We start from the raw sequence: 15,545 nt of genomic DNA, 5'->3' as shown, positions 1-15,545 counted from the left end.
CTCCACCCAGGACCAGAGATTAATAATGACAGTAGCCTGATAATGGGGTCAGTTTCAACCCAGGACCAGAGAGTGCTAATGACAGTAACCTGATAATGGGGTCAGTCTCCACCCAAGACCAGAGATTAATAATGACAGTAACCTGATAATGGGGTCAGTCTCCACCCAGGATCAGAGATTAATAGTGACAGTAACCTGATAATGGGGTCAGTTTCAACCCAGGACCAGAGAGTGCTAATGACCGTAACCTGATAATGGGGTCAATCTCCACCCAGCACCAGAGATTAATAATGATAGTAACCTGATAATGGGGTCAGTTTCAACCCAGTACCAGAGAGTACTAATGATAGTAACATGATATTGGGGTCAGTCTCCACCTAGGACCAGAGAGTGCTAACGGCCGTGCCATTATGGGTCAGTCTCCACCTAGGACCAGAGAGTGCTAATGACAGTAACCTTAAAATGGGGTCAGTTTCAACCCAGGACCAGAGAGTACTAATGACAGTAACCTGATAATGGGGTCAGTCTCCACCCAGGACCAGAGAGTACTAATGATAGTAACATGATATTGGGGTCAGTCTCCACTTAGGACCAGAGAGTGCTAATGACAGTAACCTGGTACTGGGGTTAGTCTCCTAGGACCAGAGGTTACTAATGATAGTAACCTGATCATGGGGTCATTCTTCACCCAGGCCCAGAGAGTACCAATGACAATAACTTGATAATGTCAGTCTCCTCTTAGGGCCAGAGAGTACTAATGACAGACGGACAATGGGTCATTCTCCTCTTGGCACCAGAGAGTACTAATAACAGTTTTGTTATAATGGGTCAGTCTCCACCTAGGACCAGAGAGTACTGATGACAGTGACCTGATAATAGGGTCAGTCTCCTCCTAGGACCTGAGAGTACTGATGACGGTGACATAAAGGGTTGGTCTCCTTTAAGGACCAGAGCGTGCTGATATTGGGGTCAGTCTCCTCCTAGGACCAGAGAGTACTGAAAAGACAATAGGTGGTTTCCCTCTTAGGATCACAGTGTAGTAATGATATAACAGCTCCATTTGTTTTTAACACATTAACCATAGGTAAAAGTAGAATGTGTCACCAGTACACCATGAAACTTATTTGCAAATTCCAATCGTTTATTTAAAGATCACATCTCAGTGCAACTTTTAGGAGCCACGCTGGACCCCTACACCATCTTATGCCTGATGAAAGGGTCCTGAAAGCGCTAAATCTTTGCACTTTGATGTGATATTCACAGTAATTGGACTTTGCAAATAGCTGCAAGTTTGTGCTAACAACACATTCCACTTACAGTATGTCTTATGCTGATACCAATTGGGAGTTTCTAGAGCACCCTAGACCTACATGGTCAATAGCTGTGTATGATAGCAATATTTAATCAGGTAATGGGACCGTCTCTCCTAGGACTAGAGTATAACAATGGCAATGACCAGGAAATGGGTCAGCCCTTCCTAGGACCAGAGTTTACTAATGGCTAATTGATTGGATGACATGGAGAGGCATGGCAACAATGTCAATCAGAAATGGACTTTATTAAACAAGCCTATGGTTACTATGCAGAAGGGCAGCCACTCTGCATTGGACCCTGAAGATTAGAAATCTAATTGAAGAAAAAACATACATGGATTTTCTCGGTACCCCAAGGACACATAGAACAATTTATTCCAAAATATACATTTTATTACACAAATCGAGTTAAAAATAACAAATACATTATTAAACGATCAGCCTCTACAATCATAGAGAGCGTTTTTTCCTTGGCAACTATACAGGTATACATCTAATACCCCCAATCCCATGATGAGGTACGATACAAAGGAACACCAACCATTATATGATCCGCTTATGTGTGAGCCGCTTCTTCAGAAGTCAGAAATGGAGGCATAGTTTTAATAGTTGATTTTAAACATAACACAAAATTAATAATAAAAATAACAACAACCACCACATACACAAAGCATCAATCAATTAGAGATCGCCAGGCTGAGCCATAAAGCGAACCCACTGCTTGACTGGCAGGAACCAATGCAGAAATCGTAACTCGGGCATGGTTCTTCCCCGGGGGCGGATGTGGGAGCAGGCCAGTGCAGGTGAAAAAACATAAAATTAAAGTGTGCACAAAAAGATATGTATTCAGAATCTTGAAAATGTATTAAAATAGGGCACATCTAAAGATCAGGAAAACCCTGCTTGGAGGATAAAGTACTAACCCGTTAACCAAGGCTTGTTCAATGCTACTAAAAGGAGAGGGGAGGCAAGAGTATACATGTGTCCTCCAAGCACCCGCATGCAGTTCACTTGCAGCAGATTGCTGCTATCACTGTAGTAGCGGTGTCCACTACGGTAATTTGCAGCTTCTACAGGGATTGCTCAGGTATGATTATATTGGTCCAAGCTGAATCTAACTATGCAATAAAATTCATACCTAAATTTCAGCTTTAATCATGACAGGAACATTTTAATTGACAATTATCTGTTGCTACTGCAATCTTGCACAGATTGACCTGTGTTTACTGTCATTAATAAGCAATATAATGGACTTGAGTCACAGAAATATTAATTCTTGTTAATGGGCTTGTTTACATCACACTATAATTAAAATTGTTTATCTTTAAACCAGGTACATCCATATTTTTAAATTAGTATCAGCTCTTGGAATAAATTATACAGTGTGATACATTGTAACATGCAGCCTATTAAATTAATACTTTCATCCCTGTTCATCAAAATAAAGGTGATAAAATCAAGTGTTTCTTGTAGCCAATGCTTGCCTTAAAAGAAAAGTTTGACGTTTAAAAAATCATACTAACCTAGTTGGATGCAGCATTGGTCAGATGCTGCATCTGTCCCCCGCAGGCTCCAACACTGAGAACCGAGTGATCAAAGGCCGCTGATTGATCGGTTCTCAGAGCTCCATGAGCAGAGAGCCGGTGACTGCAAGTCACTGGCTCTCTGCTCTGCCTTCCACGCTCACTGGAGCGCAGGGCTGTGGAGGGGATGTGAGCAGCCGATTTAGGCTCTCAGTGGCTCGCTAAGCGGCTGAGCTGGGTGGCGGTCCAGACATATGGGCGGGTCCTGACTTTGTCACTATCTTGCCCCAGCCTGGATCGGCTCTGTGATGTCAGATGACAGCAGGCTTCATCCCGCTGTCTGCTGAAAACGGGTCACAGGAGTGCAGAATAAACTGCACTCCTGTGATTACCAGCTGAAGTACAGCTAAACAAGTTTTGGCTGTACTTCTCCTTTTAAATTGGAATTGCAGCTTCTTGTATAGAACAGGAGACTGTTCACATTCTCCTCTGCTATAGGCCACCTGGGCCAAAATCGCAGCTTCTACCATCATTAACGGAGTTCATATCCACTTATACCCTTAACAGCAAACATCTTTTGCTGCTCGGGGACTTCAATCTGTGGGCCAACTCCTCACAGGATCCCATTGCGGACGCCTGCATCGACCACCTGGAAGGGTTAGGACTACAGCAACTTATATGCGGACCCACGCATGCTTCAGGTCACACACTCGACCTAATTTTCAGACAAAATCTGAAAATAAACATTTTGGGAAATGAACCTTTGCCATGGACAGACCACCATGCAATTAGTTTCATAATTTCCAAAATTCCACCAGTGATAAAAGCACCCAAGCCGGTGACAATACACTGGGCTAGATCTCAGAAGAAGCTCCATTCGGAACTCTTCAAATCTACCTTGGGAAACCGAATCGAAACTATTCATCCTCAGTTAACAGCTTCAGATACACTGGATGCCATAAATGCCGCTCTGCTACAATCAGCCGACTTAGTAGCACCGAAACGCAAAGTCCGCATCCGGAAAAAAAAGTCCGGCTGGTTCAACAACCAGCTGTCCCTACTGAAGCAAGAGCGCAGAAGGGCGGAAGCCGCCTGGAAAAGAAGCCCTTCAGAAGATCACCTCATCATCTACAAGGCAATAACAACACAATATCATAAAGAAATCTTCAAAGCAAAGAAACATAATTTTTCTATGACGATTAACAGCGCCATGAACCGCCCCCGAGAATTATTCAAGATGGTCACCCAGACCATGAATCCGGGATGTCTTGAAGTCCCCAATTCAGACACCCAAGAGTTCTGTAATGAACTATCGGATTTCTTCATCGACAAAATCGAAAGAATCCGGGTAAGTATTCTGCAAAATAATACCCCCCTCAGCCCCCTCTTCAATCAACTACAAAACACCAACAGAAACCTTCTACAATCAACTAAGTTCATTCTGGAACCAATCTCCGTCAATACCACCAAAAATATCATTGGTGCGTTGCGGAACAGCACAGCACCCAATGACATCATTCCCACCAAGCTGCTGAAGGAATGCGCCGACATTCTGGCGCCTCCCATCACACAGCTTATAAATCAGTCATTTAAGGAAGGCATAGTGCCATCCCTGCTGAAAGAGGGCACAATCCAGCCCATCCTGAAAAAACCTAACTTGGATCCCAAGGACCCAACTCACCGTCGCCCCATAACAGGCCTAAATGTTCTCTCCAAGATAGTGGAGAAAGTAGTGGTACAACAGCTGCAACAGCATCTGGATACCCACAATCTACTCGATCCATTTCAATCAGGTTTCCGTCCCGGACACGGGACAGAAACGGCCTTACTCAAAATATGGGACGATGCCCTCGAGGCCGCAGACGAGGGAGAATCCTGTCTCCTGGTTCTGCTGGACCTAAGCGCAGCCTTTGACACAGGAGAACCACAAAATGTTACTGATGCGACTGGCCGAGGTAGCCAGAATCGCAGAAGGTGATTTACCATGGTTTTCCTCCTTTCTTGAAAACCGATCACAAACAGTGAAACTGGGATCTTTCACGTCGGAAAAACGCACGGTGCCATGTGGAGTCCCCCAAGGATCCCCCCTGTCGCCGGTGCTTTTCAACATCTATCTTCGCCCTCTCTTTGATATTATCAGTAGCCAAGAACTACTCTATCACTCTTATGCAGACGATACGCAACTGTTTTTTTCGCATCTGCAACAAAAAGGATCATCATCTCAGTTTAGAGAAATGTCTCTCTTCAATAGAAAACTGGATGACTAAGAGTTATCTTAAACTCAACAGTTCCAAAACAGAACTTCTTATGTTTCACGCCAGCCGAAAGAGTCAACTGGCAACAACCTGGACACCGCTGCCCATTCTGGGCCAAATCATCACCCCTAGCTCCAAAGTCAAAAGTCTAGGAGTCATTTTTGACACCTTCATGACAATGGACGCACAAATAGGGTCAGTAGTCAGCGGATCGCACCATTTGTTGCGCCTACTACGCAGACTTATTCCATTTATCCCCAAAGAAGACGTAGCAGTCGTGGTGGGAACAATCGTGAATTCCAGACTGGACTATGCTAACGCCCTTTACCTCGGGCTCCCAAAGTACCAAATCGCTCGTCTGCAAGTCGTACAGAATACGGCCGCCAGACTGGTGACTGGGAAAAGGACATGGGAATCAATCTCACCTTCGCTGAGAACCCTTCACTGGCTGCCAGTAAAAGACAGAATTGTATTTAAAGCACTCTGCCTGACACATAAGTGCATCCATGGGAAGGCGCCGCAATATCTTTGCGACAAGATAGAACCTCACAACTCGAATCGCGTTCTGCGATCCACTGACCAAAATCTGGTCAAGGTGCCAAAAACCAAATACAAGTCCAAAGGAGAAAGAAGGTTTGCTTTTCAAGGTCCGAGACTATGGAACGCTTTACCAACCAGCATTCGGTTGGAGGAAAACCACCTGACTTTCAGAAGACAGATCAAAACTCTGCTCTTTTGATGTCATGAGACACGAAACATCAAGCGCCCAGAAGCGATTCAGTTCGCATGTGCCGCGCTATATAAGTTTTTTCATTCATTCATTCATTCAAGGTGGCTTAGACAGCTGTCTTGGAGTGTCAGGATAGGTGGCCTGTAAAATCCAAATCCCCAGCCATTTGCTGAACCTTATTGTGGACACCTGTAGACAAAAATCCTTGCACTGGTGCTTGCTCCGCAGTGGGATGAAAAAATGTAGCAGGGGGTGTGGCTATCCACATTATCACTGCATAAAGCCGGTAGCTTATCATTCTCAATTAGCACCTGGAGCTGCAGTGTCTGGGAGGGAGAAAGTGTAAGACACAAGCAGAATTTGACTTAAAGGAAGTATTTGCTTACTTTTTTAGGCTTGTGCACCCCTTAGAAACTAGATTTAGTGAAAAATGTATTATATTGCAGTTTTGCAGTGCTTGGATCTGGTGGATGCATTCGTTTCAGCAGTTTTTTCAAGCTTTCCCCCTTTTATTTTTACCTGTTGACCCTGCCAGCACCACAGTTCCATTCTTAAGATGACAATGTTCACTCATTGTACTGTACCACTGAAGACGCAACATTGTGACCTCCAGACAGGAAGTGTTTCAGGACTACAAAACACCTCCTCCTGTCATAAGGGGAAGCCTTCTTTAGAACACAGAAGAGAACTGGGCAATGGTGATATGACTGTTAGCGCTCTCTGTATAGCAAAAAACATTGGGGGCAATTCAATAAGGCTGTTGCGCCACTTTTCTGGCGTAAATTGCTCTTTTTAAGGTGTTAAGCCTAGATATTTTAAAAAAAATATCTGTGACGTTGTTAGTTCTGACAGCAATGCGTGTGCCAAATGTGGGTCGTTCTAGATTTCTCCACTTCTTCATTGTGGCGCAACATCTCCAAATTCATAATAATTCTTAATAAAATACCGGCAGTTCAAATCTTCTGAAAGTGGAGCTGATTAAAGTGGTTGTAAACCCAACCACACAACTTGCACCTACAGGTAAGCCTAGATTAAGGCTTACCTGTAGGTGCAAGAAATATCTCCTTAACCTTCACGGTTAAGGAGATATTTACCCAAAAATGGGCACCGATGTCTACGGCGCATTCGCGCCGTAGACAACAGCGCAGGCGCACTAGCGAGCCGGCTCCATGAATGGAATCATGCCGGGATTATGCCGGAGAGTGACGTCGTCGCTGCTCCGGCCAGTCACAGCACTGAATCGGCGATACACGGAAGGGACATCGAGGCAAGATGGCGGCGGAGGGGAACGAGGAGCAGTTCGGGGGCTTCGATCTCAGGTAAGTCATTCATAATGAGCTAGTATACTATGCATACTAGCTCAGTATGCCTTTCTCTTGCAGGTTTAAAAAAAAAAAAAAAAAAAAACAGGTTTACTTCCTGTTTAAGACCAACTTTGTTTTGGTGTACAGAGACACATTTTACGAAAGTGTCTCGCATGCGTTCAAAAAGTGGCACAGCATGCTTCAAATTTCCGTACAAGTTCTAGACACGTACATAAATTTGGTTCATACTGCGCCACTTGTAGAACGCATGTGATACACAAAAAACCTGTTGGAGCCAGTCTTTATGAATTCCAGGCGGAGCCGGTGCTACCACTAGGCAAACTAGGCAGCCGCCTAGGGCACAGCCACGGCCTCTGTCCCGGTGCGGTGAGGCCCCAGGCGCGTTTGAGCTCAGGTCTCCTCTCCTGATCGCTCACCCCCATTTAGTGGCAGCTGTCAATCCCATGATGTGTCCCGCTGAGTGCCGCGCTGTCACATCTCCTCACTGCCGCCCTGGGACTCCTTTTTCTCCAGCCTGTGTGCGTACAGCGGAGGGGGTGGGCCAAAACTCGGTGGCGATCATGAGAGCATTGAGAGAGGTACAGCGGCTGTTAGTTGAGCTGACCTCCTGGCCGGCGGGGGACACCACGGGGACTCCTAAGCAATACTGCCCGCCCAGTGCTGGGGAGAGCCCTCAGGAGAGATGTGATGGACGATGAGGCCATGGATGGGTAAGGAGGAGGATGAATCCTCCGATCTACATCGAGCTGTGTGTGTATGGGGGATGGGGGGGGTGAGTAGTGCAGGAAGTAGGAGTCAGGTAGGTCAGTGTAATGGTCAGGTAGGATACATGTGTTACAAGGGTAGGGCAAAGGAGGTGGAGTCAGGGGCAGAGCCAAGGGGGGGCCGCAAAAATTCGGTTTCGTCTAGGGTGTCGAAAAACCTTGCAGCAGCCCTGATTCTAGGGGTTATGTTGTTGGCTCACTGGAGAAAGATATGACCACACTGGATTTCTGGCAGAATTAACAGCTTGCACATATAATATATGAAAAGGCAAATTTGGATCTGGTTACTTGTTCCAGCCATGTAGCCACATTTATTAATAGGCATGTGCAAAAGGGAAAAATTTGTTTCGTTTCGTTTTAATTTGTTATTTAATTAATTTCATTAAGTTAGATTCGTTAAATGTGTTAAATTCGTTTTCGGAATTCGTTAGTTTTCGACCGAATTTCGAAAAATCCGGTCGAATTCGAAAATATTTAGACCGGATTCGAAAACAAATAGTCTCTTTTTGAATAGAATTTGTTTTTGAATTCGATTCGAATAGAATTTTTTTTTTCGAATTCCGATCGAATTTCGTCCACGGGTTTTCGATTCGGTAAATTCATTAATATTGCAATTCGGGAATTCGTATGCATCCGAATGTCCGAATAATGAAAAATTCGTCCGAATTTCGATTCGGAACGAAACTAAATGCACATGCCTATTTATTAATGCTTTTCTTTTTAGAACATTTATTTACAGAATATTATATTATGTCTTATGAGTCTTAGCTGGGTTTGACTGTAGATGTCAGTATCATTTTGAAAACTGGTATGGGTGCTGACCTGAAGTGCCCACTCCCCATCTAAATACAGATTTTGTTCTTGGCTGGGAGCCCACCATTACTGAGTCAGCAGTCTGTTTAGATTGTAAACATCATATGTCATGATAAAGGCTGCAGGGTCAGTGAAGTTGATAATCCATCCATGTGATATTCATGCCGACCCTTGTTTACATCTTCTTTATGAGTTCTTAGAAACTTGTGAGGTGATTGGTAAATCCAGGGCAAAGCTCTGGAAGATTGGAAAGTCCTATTTGTTTTGAACTCCTAACTGTAGTAAACCATTGGTTTTACTTCCCGTATATCATGAGTTCTCTCAGAACAAAGACCCGCACTACAGACTTCACCTGGCGCACTATTGCCGCATACAGACGATCAGACATTTCGTCAACAAAACCGTGGATTTTTTTCTGTAAGGCCCCTTTCACATTGAGGAGTTTTTCAGGCGGTACAGCTCTAAAAATAGCGCTGCTATACCGCCTGAAAAACTCCTGCCCAGCTACCTCAATGTGAAAGCCGGAGTGCTTTCACACTGAGGCGATGCGCTGGCGGGAGACAAAAAAATCTCCTGTCAGCAGCATCTTTGGAGTGGTGAGAGGAGCGGCGTGTATACCACTCCTTCACCGCTCCTTCCCATTGAAAACAATGGGAAACCGCGGCAATAACGCCCGCAATGCGCCTCTATAGAGGTGCATTGCGGGCGGTATTAACCCTTTATCGGCCGCTAGCAGGGGTTAATACCGCACCGCTAGCGGCCGATTCCCGCGGCAATCTCGGCGGTATAGCGCCGCTATTTTTAGCGGCGATTTACCGCCACCGCGGCTACAAGTCCAATGTATAAGGGGCCTTAAGGTGAACTTACCCTTTAATGAGCAATATTATTTATTTACTGTATTTTATGACAACTCAATATGTGTATATGTACTAACAAACAGAATATCAAATATCAACGTTTTCATCAACTCACAGCCATGTGCTTCATTGAAAGTCCCAAATTTCCCACTTTTTTTTTTGTAAGTTTGGGGAATTGTAAGTAGGTGGAAAGGTAATTTTGTTTGCATCTAATCCTCCCCTTTAAGAAGCCAGTAAACATACTCATTCAGGAATGCGGAATTCCCCTTTGTCTAGGAAATACTTGGCAGACCTGTAGAGTGTAGCTATAATCAGTCAGCTTTTTGGCATTACATTTCCGCAAAGGGAAAGATTTATACAATGCCATTACACACTGCCATCAAACACTTCCGGCGCCTTCTCCGCCCCCCCCCCCCCGCTGTCTTCTGGGAGACACACAGGTACCAGAAGACAGCAGGGACCAGTGGGATTGCGCAGCACGAGTCGCGCATGCGGGAACTAGGAAGTGAAGGAAGTGAAGCCGAAGATGGCGGCGGCAGCACCCGAGAGTCGAGGGATAGATCGGCTTTGGGCGGCGCCCTGGACAAGTAAGTGTCCTTATTTTAAAAGTCAGCAGCTGCAGTATTTGTAGCTGCTGACTTTTAAAAAAAAAAAAAGATTTGGTGGAACTCCGCTTTAACAAACAGTACATGACAATGCACCACAGCAGCACTTCAGAAGAGGGAAGCACACTGTATAGAGAAGAACATCTCTTATGTTCACTAGGATGTAGGAGGTAGGGTTTCCTTCAAGTTACTGCATGGAAAGTCCCATTCAGATAGAGGATTGCAACTCTTTGGAGAAATGAAAGAGCTTTAAAGCGGAGGTTCACCCAAAAATCCACTTTTTGACATTAGCTCCAGCATACTGCTAACATCTGCAGTATGCTTTTTTTTTTTTTTTGTACTTATCGTTATATGAGCCCTTGTTTTCCGGCTCCGAGTGGGGAATCCTGCGGGGAATGAGCGTTTCTAAGCAAAGAGGAGTTGATTGACGGCTGCTAAGGCACGTCACGCCTTCCGAAAGTACACAAAGTCACACTCGGGCGTTTCAGAAGGCGTGACACGCTTCTGCAGCCCGTCAATCAACTCCTCTTTGCTTAGGAACGCCTATACCCGGAAGTCATCCCCCGCTCGGAGCCGGATAACAAGGGCTCGTATAACGATAAGTACAAAAAACAAAACAAAAAAAACAGCATACTGCAGATGTTAGCAGTATGTTGGAGGGATGTAGCTAATGTAAAAAAAGTTTATTTTTGGGTGAACCCCCGCTTTAATTTTCACAGACTTTAATTTAGCTTCATTATAATTAATAATGGGTCTTGTTTTTAAAGGAGTTTGATTTCCTTCTTTTGTATCCAATTAGATTCAAACTTCCACTGATCTTTAGGCAATGACATCATCATGCCTGCCAAGTGTAAATTTAGATAGTTGCATTTATCAATATGTCCTAAGAGCTGCCCAGAGCCAACACTGAAATTCAGTTTCAGAGTTTAGTTCAGAATTGCACTTGGTGGCCATGGATAACATAGTCTGTGCTTGGCACATATAGCCAAATGAAGCCAAATCTGGCTTCCCAGTTTTATGACCAGAGCATACCCACCTCCAAGTACCGTCCCTTGGTTCCACCCCCTACCCACCTCCCAGTAATGCCCCAAGTATCATTTTGTGGTGCTAAATAATTTGTATATAATTTGTTATTGTCTAATAACAAGAAAAGCATTCAAATAGATCTCCTGGAGCCAGCAACAATAGACCCCACCCCTGCAACAATGAGCAATGAGTGGGGCCAAGGTGCACTCCCTGTGTCTCATAGATACAGAGGTGGCTTTGGAGCAAGCACGCATGAATGCCCCCAGAGCAAGGAACTATGGGGCACTCAGGGGAGGGGCCAGGAGAACTGGTGGGGACCCATGAAGAGGCGGATTGGGGCTGCTCTGTGCAAAACCATTGCCCAGAGCAGGCAAGTATGACATTTTTGTTTAACATTTTTTTTTTTAACCTTCACAAACACTTTTAGTTTTTGCACAATCGTACACATACCTTTGCCAAAGTTCACTGGGTATACACATTCTCAAAGCATGTGTTCAAAAAAACTAAACACGTATTACATTTCGGGCATCTTGGCAGGAATGAACTGTACACCCGTTTTTTTTGATCGATTTATGTACTTTGAATAGTGCTGTCAGTTTATGCAGCGCTTTACATATATATTGTACAATCACATCAGTCCCTTCCCTCAAGGAGCTTACAATCTAAGGTACACATTCATACATACACATGATATTTATATATTGAGGCAAATGATGTCCCTGTACAATATATACTGCCATGGTGTTTTGCTGCATATGCAAACATATTAAAAGCTACCCCTTAACCACTTGCTTACTGGGCACATATACCCCCTTCCTGCCCAGGCGAAATTTCAGCTTCCGGCACTGCGTCGTTTTAACTGACAATTGTGCGGTCGTGCGACGTGGTTACCAAACAAAATTGGCGTCCTTTTTTTCCCCACAAATAGAGCTTTATTTTGGTGGTATTTGATCACCGCTGAAGTTTTTATTTTTTCTGCTGTAAACAAAAAATTAGTGACAATTTTGAAAAAAAACACAATATTTTTTACTTTTTGCTATAATAAATATCCCATTTAAAAAAAAAAAAATGACTTTTTTTTTTTTCAGTTTAGGCTGATACGTATTCTTCTACCTATTTTTGGTAAAAAAATCGCAATAAGCGTATAGTGACTGGTTTGCGCAAAAGTTATAGCATCTACAAAATAGGGGACATAATTATGATTTTTTTTTTTTTTTGGTTTTACTAGTAATGGCGGCGATCTGCGTTTTTTATCGGGACTGTGGCATTATGGCGGACGCATCGGACACTTTTGACACATTTTTGGGACCATTCACATTTATACAGCGAACAGTGCTATAAATATGCACTGATTAGTGTATAAATGTGACTGGCAGTGAAGGGGTTAAATCTAGGGGGCGAGGAAGGGGTTAAATGTGTTCCCTAGGGAGTGATTCTTACTGTGTGTGGAGGGGAACTGACTGGGGGAGGTAACCGATCTGTGTCCCTATGTACAAGGGAGGGACACAGCATCGGTCTCCTCTCCCTGACAGGACGTGGAGCTCTGTGTTTACACGCAGAGCTCCACGTCCCTGCTCAGTTACTGGGCAATCACGGGTGCCCCGGCGGCCATCGCGGCCGCCGCGCCCCCTAGTGGCTGTGAAAGACGAGGACGTTATATGACGTCCTGTCAGAACAGTAGAACTATCGTGCCGCCGTCAATTGACGGTGGCCGGTAGTGGTTAAAGGGGTTGTAAAGGTTTGTTATTTTCTAAATGGGTTCCTTTAAGCTAGTGCATTGTTGGTTCACTTACCTTTTCCTTTGATTTCCCTTCTAAATGTTTTTTTTCTTTGTCTGAATTTCTCACTTCCTGTTTCTCTTCAGTAAGCTTCCCCCCATCATCTGGCTGGGGGTTAGTCAGCCAGAACAGCTTACTGAGGAGGAACAGGAAGTGAGAAATTCAGACAAAGAAAACAAAGAAGAAAAACATTTAGAAGAAAAATCGAAGGAAAAGGTTAGTGAACCAACAATGCAGTAACTTAAAAGAACCAATTTAGAAAATACAAAAAAACAAACCTTTACGACCCCTTTAACAATCATATATTGTTTCTTTATATAATTATGTATCTTGTTCGTCCTTCAAGATACCTCTCGCCCTCCTCAATGCCTCTGTGTTCATTGTATTAAATAGAGAAGCTGGTGTAGCTGTGTTTAATTACCCGGAGAGGATTACATGAGAGACGTACACAGAGAAGATGAAAGGAAAGAGGATAATTAATGTAATTCAGTTTAGAGATCACTGAGTAGGGTTAGGGGTTGAGTAAAGCTGGGTGTGTTTTTATAATGGTATAATATCGTTTTGCTACAAGTATGTGCACGGGTGGACAAGAAGAAGCTATTGTTCTGCTGTCTGTGCGGTGTACCTGGTTTATGGCTGACCATACTTAAAGCGGAGGTTCACCCAAAAAATAAATTTTTAACATCACATTCAGCCGAGTTGTCCTAATGACAATCGGCTGTTTTTATTTTTATTTTTTTTCGTACATACCGACTTTCACCGCCGCTTCCGGGTATGTCTTCTTCGGGACTGGGCGTCCCTATCTGATTGACAGGCTTCCGACCGTCGCATACTGCGCGTCACGAGTTGCCGAAAGAAGCCGAACGTTGGTGCGCAGGCGCCGTATAGAGCCGCACCGACGTTCGGCTTCTTTCGGCAACTCGTGACGCGCTGTATGCAACGGTTGGAAGCCTGTCAATCAGATAGGAACGCCCAGTCCCGAAGAAGACATACCCGGAAGCGGCGGTGAAAATACAGTATGTACGGGAAAAAAAAAAAAAAAAAAACAGCCGATTGTCATTAGGACAACTCGGCTGAATGTAATGTTAAAAATTTATTTTTGGGTGCACCCCCGCTTTAAATGACATCTTCCATTGAACTTGTGCCATTGTTTATTCTGCAAGACTTCTCTTATATTACTCCCCTTTTTTAGAATTCTATTCAATAAGTTGGCAGTCACCAACCAACTGACCACACATTTATATGGACCTTCAAAACTCGTTTAACAAATCAGTCATTTGCCTTATCTCCCCCCCCCCCCCCCCCCCCCCCACTGTCACCAAGACATTTTTAAGTAATTAACTAAAGGTTCCTACAAATAGTGTTGGGCAAACGGTTTGGGCCGAGCAAAAGTTTACAGCAGACATTCACTGTTGTAAATTTTATGGGTGCATTTGGTCCTTTATTTAATCCATAAGCAGACGTCCCTGGCACCGTCCCTACCTGTAGAATCTTATAATGGTTGGATAACGTAACCATTCTGTTCTTGCCCAAAGACTGGTTGACCGGTGGTGTCTAGCCACTTCCATACCAGGCACTTACGCACCTTCCTGCCCAAGCCAATTTTCAGCTTTCAGCGCTGTCGCACTTTGAATGACAATTGCGCGGTCATGCAACACTGTACCTAAACAATTTTTTTAGAATTTTGTTCCCACAAATAGAGCTTTCTTTTGGTTGTATTTGATCACCTCTGCGGTTTTTATTTTTTACTGTAAATTTTGTTTTGTTAATATGTACGTTTTCTTCTTCAATTACGGGCACCGATGAGGTGGCACTGATGAGCACCGATGAGGTGGCAATTATGGGCACTGATAGGCGGCGCTGGTATGTGGCATTGATGGGCACTCATAGGCGGCACTGATGGGCACTCATAGGCGGCACTTATGGGTGGCACAGATGGGCACTGGGCATGGATGGGCACTTAGGCCCTTTTCACATTGAGGCGTTTTTCATGCGGTACAGCGCTAAAAATAGCACTGCTATACCGCATGAAAAATCATGCCCTGTAGTGTTCAATGTGAAAGCCCGAAGGCTTTCACATTGAAGCGGTGCGCTAGCAGGAGCGCACCAAAAGTCCTGCTAGCCGCATCTTTACCGCGGTATAGGAGCGGTGTGTTCACTGCTCCTATACCACGCCTTGAAATCAATGGGAAAGCGCGGTATTAACCCTTTTTCGGCCGCTAGCGGGGGTTAAAACCTCACCACTAGCGCCCGAATATCACGGTAAATACGACGGTATAGCCGCGCTACAAATAGCGCGGCTATACCGTCACCGCGGCTGCACGCCTGAATGTGAAAGCAGCCTTAGAGGTGGCACTGATGGACACTGAGGAGTGGCACTGATGGACACTGAGGAGTGGTACTGATGGCATTGCTGGGCATCACTTATTTACTGATTTTTGACAGTGCCCATGTTATCAGTCAGTGCCCATTTGTGGTCACTGATTGGCATCTATTGTGCTTTTTTTTTTTTTTACATGTGGATGGCCATGGGGGATGTACCTGGCCATCCACATG

General features: G+C 44.4%; 1 protein-coding gene across 2 annotated transcripts in view; it reads left to right on the top strand.

The window, feature by feature from the left end:
* The window catches only part of LOC120913538 (potassium channel subfamily K member 1-like), a 62,505-nt gene that overhangs the window by 31,031 nt on the left and 15,929 nt on the right, over nt 1-15,545 (top strand). The window lies entirely within an intron of this gene.

The sequence above is a fragment of the Rana temporaria genome, chromosome 9 (assembly GCF_905171775.1).
Source record: "Rana temporaria chromosome 9, aRanTem1.1, whole genome shotgun sequence".
In the NCBI taxonomy this organism is placed as follows: domain Eukaryota; kingdom Metazoa; phylum Chordata; class Amphibia; order Anura; family Ranidae; genus Rana; species Rana temporaria.
This window is presented reverse-complemented; position numbering and strand designations above follow the sequence as displayed.